At 32.9% G+C, this 9,495-nt stretch overlaps 1 long non-coding RNA gene across 1 annotated transcript; it reads right to left on the minus strand.

Moving 5' to 3' along the window:
* Nucleotides 1-5,695: 5,695 nt before the first annotated feature.
* LOC108912366 lies at nucleotides 5,696-7,372 on the minus strand. Its single transcript, XR_001964539.1, has 2 exons — nucleotides 7,277-7,372; nucleotides 5,696-6,005 (listed from the first exon to the last, which is right to left on the minus strand). It is a non-coding gene; the product is annotated as an uncharacterized LOC108912366 (long non-coding RNA).
* Nucleotides 7,373-9,495: the final 2,123 nt, after the last annotated feature.

Below are 9,495 nucleotides of genomic sequence, written 5' to 3' on the forward strand. Positions count from 1 at the left end.
TAGTATTTAAATTATTTAAAAAAATTTATAATATTTTTAACGCCCTGTATCTTTTTAACGAAGCGTAATATATAAAAACTTTATAGGAAAGACTTAAAATTCAACAAAGAATACGAGATTTCATTTTTAGTCACCATTTGTGATTCACCCTGTCAAAAAAATTATATTTGAGATGAATCAATTTTTCACTGTTTTGACACTTTTGGACAGCGTTTGGAGCTTCGTGACCATTAAGACTTTTGTTCAGTAATAAAAAAGGGATAACATTCAATTTTTCAGGAAAGTTCGGGGTCCTTTAAATAATTGATAGGTATAATCTAATTGTAAAATATTTAAGTTGCTGATTATCATGTCTTCAAACATTTCGTTTGTGAGCTAAAGCATGAAGAATAATCTTTTTTTCGAAACAGATTTCACATATACGAGTAAATTTCTACTTTTCTTCTTTCTTTTTCGCACAATCACCTCATTACAAGATAGCTACGATTTTATGTGGAGAATATAATTTTTTTGTATACAATTTATTTAGTGAAACGCTTTTAGAACTTCTTTAGCTTATTTTATTTAATTAATTTTGATTTAACTAGCGCTTCCTTTGTACCTAATAGAGCGTTTAGAAATAAATGAGGCATGACAATTTTCACTAACCTTAACCTAACCTAATGTAGCAAATTAAATGCGTTTATCGGATATTTTTGATACATTACTACTGGGGTAACGTGAACCAATTGGAGCTTGTTTGTAAGTGACTTGATAGTGGTAAACATGTGACAGATTTCTGTTTTGATCTAAAATGCATATTCGACTGATTAAACTTTGATTTTACTGAAAATAAATTATTTTTAGAGTTTCATCGGTAACCACCGGTAATATTCTTGTTATTTATCAGTAGTTTATATATAAAAACTGACATATTAACAATCTTTACAGCTGACGTTAGCTGCATTCATCAACAGACATTATACTTAAATGTTTGATACTTAACAAAACAGAATCAGAATCATGGAGTTTATAAAAAGTTATCTCTTTATAACTCCAACAAGTCCGACAAAGTTACATATTAAATTAAAAAATTAAAGGGTAACGCCACTACAGAATTTTGAAAAAATCGATTTAGATAAATGCTTTTTTATATGAAGGATATAGGAAAAAAGAGTTAAATGGGGGAAAAACGAGAACAGGGGGTTTTTCGAAGTAGAGCGCAACCACTTGCTGCGAACTGCAGGAGTGCATATTGCAACTAGTGAGAACGAGAGCGATAGCTAGCTATACAGGGTGAGTTTTTTCGATGTTTAATGTAAGGATCTGGGAAAGTAGCAGATATACAAAAAAGTTTAAACGAGGAAAGATGTGCCGTTTTATGATCCTTATTAAATGTTACACCTATTTTTTGAAAAAACGTCATGACTAGATATTTGAAAAAATTCGAATTCGGTCAATTCCTTCAGATGCGTGTAGCTCCGTTGCTATTTATTTTACAAAAAAAATAAACTAGGAAGTTTCAGGTTTTTGCAGTGTTAATAAGACAGTGTGATCAAATTGTTCGTGTGCACTTTCGTTTTCAAGTTATAACATAAACTTCAAGTTTTTTAAGTGTAAACCATAGTTAGCTATGAGCTAGAAAAACCATGTCTTTTTTATGCTTTCCAACGATATAATATTTGGTATGGTTATTTTGAAAAATCAACTGCAGTTCTTTTTATGTATGGTTTACATTTAAAAACTTGAAGTTTAAATTTTAACTTGAAAACGAGAGTGCACACGAACAATTTGATCACACTGTCTTATTAACACTGCAAAAACCTGAAAATTTGTAATTTAAAACTTTTTTGTAAAATAAATAGTAACGGAACTACACGCATCTGAAGAAATTGGCTGAATTCTGATTTTTCCAAATATCTGTTTAGCCATGACATTTTTTCAAAAAATAAAAGTAACAGTTAATAAGGATCGTAAAACTGCATATCTTTCCTCACTTAAGCTTTTTTATATCTTTGCTACTTTCCCAGATCCCTACAATAAACATCGAAAAAAACTCATCCTGTACATTATAGAGGCCAGATTGAGTCTCAGATAAAGCCGAAAAGACGACGATGAGGAAACTGTCAATATAGAAGGCCAATTATTGTATATTGCAGGCATCGCTGATTGAAGGTATACATGCAGGGTATCCCACGGTGACAAGACATTAGACTTATTTCAAAGACTACTTCTATTTTAATTTTGAAAATTTGGGCAATAGTGTTTTCGAACATGCCTTTCTCAATTAAAATAATGGCCTCCACCTAACGCTTCCGATTATACCGGAAGTTGACGTAATCTTCGTTATTTTAAATGGAACACCCTGTATATTATTGCACTTTTGGATCCTACGTCAATTTTTAGGTGAACTTTCATAAAGATTTCATATTCTTAAAGTTAACCGTTTTTGATATATTTAATTTGTAGTATAACAACCCCAGGTTCGATAAAAAAAAAGGAAACATAAACGTAGTTGTGGCCAAAAATATGTGCTCGTCATAAGTAATACCTACGTTGTATACATCTATTTTTAATTGACCGGAAGGCGCTGATTACTAACTTTAAAGAGGGGATGTATAGTTTAATTTTATAAAAACAAAAGCAGAGTAAATACACCTAACTTTGTTATTTACGTACAACAGTCTTCAAATTAAACATGTGACAATTAAAAAAGAACAACAAAAACATTAACAACCATTTAACATAAAATGAGAGTACCAGGCTCACCTACAGCTCCTGTGGGGAAAGAGCATGGCAGAGAAACCCACGATCGTTGCTCTAACCACCTAAATATAAATACAAAACAACCGCTAACCAAAGGCATAAATTAAGAACCTTTGCTAATTATAATTAAGACCTGACTTATTTAATGTGTCACTAATGTCACCTCACTCGAATCAGACATAGACACTTCCAAGTAAAACTGAATAGGTTTGGTGTTAGTTAGCCGGCAGGGCCGGAAGGTAATAATAACAACAATAATAACAATAATAATAGGTAAGGTACTGGAGTCCCATACGGGAGGCAATTCAGCTATAGTTGAGATTTCGGAAGAACAATAACAATAATAACAACAATAATAATAATAATAATAAATAGGTAAGGTACTGGAGTCCCATATGGGAGGCAATCCAGAGCAATTCTTTTTTTGTATTTAATATCATGGGCAAAAATGTTAGTAAATTCAACAAAGCTCTTACATGCGTATGACATAAAGTGAGCACAAGAAATCAAAGAAAAACGTAATCATGATAAAACAAGTTAATTGTGAAACAAAGTAGTTGTTATTGCAAATCTGGGCAGCCACGACAAAATATACATATTTTAACATGTAATAAATAATGAGCAATCGTCTATAACCATTACAATCATAAGATTACATAGAACAATTAACAACAAAGTACTTAAAGAATATTATCTGCTAACTAATAGGTATCGGTTAAACACTTTTCATTTTCCACTATTTTGTCACACTACCCGCCGATCGTCTTGCTACCTATCTGCACACTGTTCTCACTTCAACTGCCTATCTTCAACTATTTAGGCTTCCTTCCAGAATGCCCCACCTAGGCGTTTGCTTTTTTGCGCTTCCTTCTACCAACCGTTAATATTACTTTTTCATTATTATACAACACTCATGTAAAAGGTGACGTCGAAGTTGATAAGATAAGTACGGTTTTCCACAAATTAAAATAAAAAAATTAATAAAGCACTGCCTAACTTAAAAAGATGTTAGAGCGATGAAATTTATATTGCACATAACAAAAACTCTAAGCTTCCCTGCCATAATTTCAAAATGACGGATATAGCATAATTGCTTGCGAGGATGGCTGTGAAATTTTTAGTGGAACTTCAAAAAAAGCACCTAATCTGTCACCAGTTTATTGTTGTCAATTTAACACATATAGTGAATGTTTATTTGAGTTTTATTTATTGTTAAATAATGGAAAACGTAACATTTATCCAAATGCTGACATTCTAAATTTATTATTTATTCATGCAGAGTGTTACAAGATAATAAATAGAACTTGCAGGGTATGAGAGCAATACTCATTTCCCACCAATGAGTAGACACATTTTACGAATAATACATAATTTTACGAATTTGACTGCACGAAAAATAGTAAATACCTACCTTAAAAACCAGAAGTGATAGGTATAGGGAACCATTATACCATTCAAAAGAGAACAAAATTGTTCATTAGGTTGCGCAAAAATATACAGGGTGTTCCATTAAATAAAAATAAGTTAAGATGGTTTAAAGTTGACTAAATTCGGCATTAAATTTTTAGCACCCTGTATGAAATTAAGTTATTTTGAAATTATGGTAGGAAAGCTTAGAGTTTTTGTTATGCCCCCTATAAATTGTATCGCTCTAACTTTAATACTGTAAAATACTCATCTTTTTGAATTAGGTAGTGCTATTTCATTTTTTTTTTTAAAGAAGTTGAATATATCAAAAACATTAATTTTAAGAATAGGAAACCTTTATGAAAGTTCACCTAAAAGAAAAAAGAAAGAGGCAGCAAAAACACTGCGGTTGATTCACCTTTACTTTTTGAAAAATTAATAACATTTTTTCTATTCCTTTTTTTTTTCTTGAGGCTTTGTCGCAAAATTATGTTTCTATATTTTCCATTGACAGCTTCTTCATCTCCTCACATTTACCCGTTTATTTAAAACTATTAATATATAGTATTTTCTCTTATATTTAAAGGCGATGTTAAATTTAACAACTTAATTTCATTTTGTCTCAATGTTTCACTTAGACATTTTTTATATGTGCAAATGCAACAAGTAAACATATTTCTTGTTGTCAGTAAACGTACAATAGTTAAAAACAATAATTTACTTAATGAAGTCACTCAAAACACGGTATGACACATTTATTCAGAAGCGTCTGGGTATTTATTTGTACAATTCAATAAAAAGATGAAACATTAATAATGCAGCAATGCCACTGACCTTCATTTAATTATTTAAAAATACTCGAATTCTTAGAAGTCGCTCAATATGTCCAATGATCCCTATTTTCCTTGAGATGTTTTATTTACGAAGCTAATAAATTTTTTTTCTTATTCTTATATAAAAAATAACTTTTTGCAATCACCTTTACTTCATTACTTTTACAGGGTGTCACAAATGAGATTAAGATTTTAAAAATGTTTTTTAATAACAATAACAACTGCAAACGGAGGAGTGATAGTGGGCCTTTAAATGAAATGTCCTAATTTTTGGTGTCTCTTGTTTACGAGATATTAAAAAAATAGTTGTTTTCATAATTTTTAGTGGTACTTAATTTAGAAACGGTTAAGATTTTTTCGGATTTTTTTTATTTTTAAAATTTTAATATGTAACATACACAGGCTGTTACAAATTCGCTTGTCACTACAGGGATCTCGAAAACGGTAAGAGATACAAACTAGCTTAAATCGGGGCAAAATTGCGTAATCAGGGGACCAACATTATGCCTATAAAAAATCAAGGCTAACGTGATTAGTTTTTGAAATATTTATTCAGGTTGTCTGTGGCCGCTGCAATATTTTTGTAATATTGACTTGTCCCATATAAAAGGTCAGTAAATATCCATTATTATTGTTATTACTGTTTTTACCAAAACTAGGAATTGATCAGGTTATCTGTAGGAAGTGGGTAGACTTTACAAAACAAATTGTGCGACATTGATTTTTTTTATTTTTTTTTCTAAAATGGAAATAATCAATAACAAACTTAAGCCCAATAACAAAACTTCACCAATTCGTTCAATTTACACCATATCTGTTCTGCGTCCAATTTCCCTTTATCTGCAGTATCCAGCAACCCATCCAGGTTCTTTGTGGCAATATCCTGAGCAACAGTTTCCTTGGCTGCCGTCAGGTTGGCAACCATTACGGTTGGCAATGCAAGCATTGGCGGTCTGTTGGAGGGCCACAAGGGCAAGGACGACAATGAAAAAGAGGTTGAAGAATTTCATCTTGAATTATCTGTAAGGAAGACGTTTTATGAAAACAAAATTTTAATGCTTCACAAAATTTTTTAACTGGTTTTGCTTTTCTGAACGCTGCCTAATTCCATACAATTCTGTTTACGTTTAAAAAAACAAAATATGCTTATTTATTAAGCTATATAGCAAAAATAAAGTACTGGTTTTCAAAAATATTTCGAAGACTAAAATTTGTGATATTTTCACACTTTTTGCAAACAATACAATTTTTGAGAAAATTATTGGAAAATTAAAAATCTGCACAAATAATTATTTTTATAAAGCAGTAGTAAGTTTTTATATTTTTGTTTTTTAGTAAATCCCACTTAAATCTTCGACGACAATAATGAATCTGGAAACTGAAAATAAATTTAAAAAATTATTTTTTCTTCAGAAAACGAAAAAACAGTGGAATATTGTGCATCTGGGAAGAATTAAAAAAATATGTATTTTACCATATAAATTAAACATGACCTTTCGGAATTCAACTCTATTTATAAAACAAAATTTGCCATGATTTTACATTCGTAAAGTTCGGTAAACCTTCAAAATTTTGAAAAATCTGATTTTATTCATTAACATAGTTCCATTTGTGTATTTTATACCACAAAATTTATAAAAAAATATTGTCAGATTGAAAAACTGAGTGTTTAGTAAAGTTTCAATGTCAGGCCTACTTTGATTGTTTGCTTACTTCATGTTCTTTCGCTAATAAAACCTGCTACAAAATGATTTCTAGATGAATTGAGTGATCATGCAAAATTTTAATACTTTGTGCCTAGTTTGTGAAAAATTTAGAATTAAGCAGACATTAAAAAATTATAGATACTTTCGAAGATTCTCATTCTCCACATTTTGTGGTATCTCATGCAGCAGGAGCACTAAATCTAAAATCAAGGAAAAAAGTCAAATTAGGCCTAATACACTGAAGACATTTATTCAGTTTTTCGTTCTAAGAAACTTAACTTTATAACATTTTGTTTTATCTCATATATAAATGGCACTTTGATAAAAATTATATTTTTATAAATTTCTAGTGCTTACTGAATTTTACAGATTTGTAATCATGACAAACAGTTGAATCGCAAAACGTTATTTTTCAATATTTTTTGCTGGATATAACGATTTTCATTATCTTTTTACCATTTAGGTGTGCCCAAACTGTGAAGAAACAGCATTAAACCATTCTGTATATCAGATTATTTATTGTAAAATATAATAATAATAAAATTTAAAAAAAAACATAATAACAGCTATATCAGCGATACTTACCAGATTCTACTTCGGTAGTGGATTTTCTGAGACTGTTGTTGCCTCAGCGGCCTTAACTATATATAGTAACACGCAAACTGCATAATGCATTCGAAGGACTTAAGTATTAAGGCCTGTGACCTGGAATATCTGCCTACTTTTTTATCTTACTGCTATTTCTTGAAATTTGTTGAGTGCCTACGTCGATGGGTTTTTCCAGTTGCGAATAAGAGAACATAATTTGTAGAAGTACTAAGAAAGTGTAAAAAGTACTAAATATGAATTGTACAGGGTGTGTTTGAACAGGCGTTACAAACTTTAGCACCAAGTAGAGCTCGTGAGAAAAGCAATTAAATCCCGCATAAGAAAGAAAATGATGATGATTATGATTTATAGCATACCTTTATATTGATTCTTTATATATTTTCTGTTTGATATACATCCCTCGATTATAATTTTAATTTTTGGCAATTCGATGACAAAGGTTAACTGGATTGAAATCTGATGTACTGGAGTTGGTGGTCACTTTCTTTATCAAAAGAGAACATACATATTTATTAATCAAAGCAAATGTTTAACATCGTCTCAAAATGTGTCAACTATAATTATTATAATTTCGTTTAAATACGTCAAATTTATTTATATCATACATTACATCTTATTTTGGATATACCAGGATATAAAAGTACGTTTTGACGAAAAATATATTTATTCAATTCGATTGATCTTCTCCTAAGGTTATATTTGATAAATGACTGGTGTAAGGGGCAGGCACTGTCAGTAAACACTGACAAAACGGTCGTAGTGCCCTTCGCCAGGAGAAGGAATTTAATTGGACTCTCTGAACCTATAATAGGGGAGAGGAGCATTATACTTTCCAGAGAAGTAAAATATCTAGGAGTGATACTGGATAATAAGCTTACCTGGAATGCGCACTTCGAAAAAGTGGTGAGTAAGGCGAAGCAGACATTGTGTGTATGCCGTCGCCTTATTGGGAGCACCTGAGGACTGAAACCAAAGATGTCATACTGGTTGTATACGTCGATAGTAAGACCTAGGATTCTTTACGGCGCTGTGGTATGGTGGTAAAAACACAACAGACCACAGCGAGGGAAAACTGAATAGAATTCAGAGATTGGCCTGTTTAGGTATAACGGGGGCAATGGCATCGACCCCGACAGCTGCACTAGAAGTCATGCTAAATCTACCACCGCTGCATATAGTGGTGGAAAGAGAAGCGCGGCTAGCAGCATATCGACTCAGGAATAACAATGACTGGAGGGGTGGTTCCCATTCCAGGATCATAGACACATCTATGTCGGAACCAACTTTTGAGATGGTATCCGACAAGATGGTCCCAAGGTTTAACTTCCACGAGCCATTTGAGACTCAAATAGAGTGGGAGGAAAGGTTTAATACCCTGGAAAGGTGGAGCCTAGTATGGTTTACAGATGGCTCCAAAATGACCAGAGGGACGAGTGCAGGAATATATGGACTCAGACCCAGACGGAGTGCAAGCTATAGTCTGAGGGAGTTCCCTACCGTATTCCAAACAGAAATCTTCGCGATAATGGCGTGTCTAGCAGAGAATGTACGTAGAGGTTATAGACGTAAACTCATATATATATTCTCTGATAGTCAAGCTGCAATTAAAGCTTTAGCCGCACACAAAGTAAGTTCAAAATTGGTGTGGGATTGTTTACAAATGCTGACTGAACTGGCCACCAATAATACAGTCAGACTTTGTTGGGTGCCAGGGCACAAAGGCATTTGTGGAAATGAGAAAGCGGATGAACTTGCTAGGAAGGGATCCGAGACAGAGTTCATTGGCCCGGAGCCCTTCTGTGGCACATCTCCCGGTGTGGTCAGGCGGGCTTTGGGCAAATGGACTGAGACAGAACACAGGAAATACTGGACTTCAAGACCAGGACATAGCCATTCTAAGGAGCTCATGGAGTATCCTTCGAAGGAAAGAGCGAACAATCTACTGAGCTTGAACAGAATCCGGCTCAGGAGAGTGACAGGACTAGGAAACATCTACATAAGCTAAAGCTTGTAGACAGTCCGGTCTGCCGAGGATGTGAATCGGCGGATGAAACTTCTCTGCATTTCCTGGCCGAGTGCCCGGGATTTGCACGTAGTAGAATGGCGCTTCTTGGAGACCCTATTTGGAACCCAAGGAACTGAGAGAAGTGTCAGCAAGGAAGCTTTTGGACTTTGTAAAAAGGACAAATCTACTT

This window comes from Anoplophora glabripennis, unplaced genomic scaffold (assembly GCF_000390285.2).
Source record: "Anoplophora glabripennis isolate ALB-LARVAE unplaced genomic scaffold, Agla_2.0 scaffold454, whole genome shotgun sequence".
Taxonomy (NCBI): Eukaryota; Metazoa; Arthropoda; class Insecta; order Coleoptera; family Cerambycidae; genus Anoplophora; species Anoplophora glabripennis.